The sequence below is a fragment of the Halyomorpha halys genome, unplaced genomic scaffold (assembly GCF_000696795.3).
Source record: "Halyomorpha halys isolate HHAL.00 unplaced genomic scaffold, Hhal_1.1 Scaffold329.1, whole genome shotgun sequence".
In the NCBI taxonomy this organism is placed as follows: domain Eukaryota; kingdom Metazoa; phylum Arthropoda; class Insecta; order Hemiptera; family Pentatomidae; genus Halyomorpha; species Halyomorpha halys.
Window position 1 is genome coordinate 98,155 of NW_027116755.1, and position 1,348 is coordinate 99,502.

Here is a 1,348-nt window from a genome sequence, read left to right on the forward strand (position 1 = left end):
AGGGCTAAAAAGATACAAACACTTGATATAGTTACAAAGGAAAAAAAAACATAGTGGAAAATAACAGGGGCATATAGTGAAACGTCAAATTTAATAAGAAAAATCGGTTATAAACAATAAATGAAAACGGTAATAGTAACAGAACGATAAAGAAAAAATGAGAGAAGAAATATTAAAGAAAGTTCAAATAAAGAGATGGAAAGGAGAAAGAATAAAATCAAATGAAAATGAATGAGACAGAATTCATACCTGTTTTAACATAAATCACAGTCAGAGTGAACCGTTTGTATTGGAAGGAGTGGGGATGGCAGTTAAGTACGTCACATAATAACGAAAATAATTTAAAAGTAAACAATGTTAACATTATTAAAGTTAGGTACACAATAAATGATAATATACATAATAGAGGGGGAGAAGAAATATTTACAAAATTATAAAATAAAATAAAAAAATAAATAAAAAAATAATCAAACAAAAATGTCATGGATAGAAAAACAAAGATGAAATAAAGTTAAAATAATAGGATAAAATATATGTAAGTGATTAAGAAAGACATTATACCAAATGAGTGGGGATACAGAGATATGTATTTGTTTATTTATGCTGCCTAAATACATCAGGTTGCTATCTCACACAGCATACTTATCAATCCGTAATCGGACATATATACATTACACATACATGGTATAATCATTATTATTATTATACATGGTATAATCATAAAAAAAAGAGATACAATAATAGGATATAATAAACAATTTTTTTCACCCCTACAGTTTCCTTTTACAATCCATTTCGGTCTGTACAACAAATAAAAATGTTTCATTCATTCCTATTTTTCTTTCTCATTTCTGCTCCTCCAGTTTCACCCTTTCGCAATTATTCAATTCAATTGAATTCAATCTCAATATAATTGAGAATTAACAATAAAGTGATTAATATAAGTACACTTAAGTAGGTAACACATGAATATAAATTAAAAATAAGAAACATGAATATAAATGAAAAAGGAAGGATAGTAAATATAAAAATAATTAAATATGGGATGAGAATTTAGAGAAACAAGAATAAAAGATATGACAAGAAAGTGGCTTCTGAAATGCAGAACAGATAGAAAAGAAGTATTATGAGGGTTTTATTATGTTCAAAATGTGTCGGTACGTAAGGAAGATGCAGTCTTTATCAACTTTATGATTGACGGAATTCTCCGTTAAATTTCTTCAATTTATTCAACGTGGGACGAAACGTTGGCTCAAATAAAAATGGTACACCCATTTACTATTGGAGTTTTATAGTTGACCGCACCCGGACCATATTCCATTCATTGATACACACGGTCTTCCAGAAT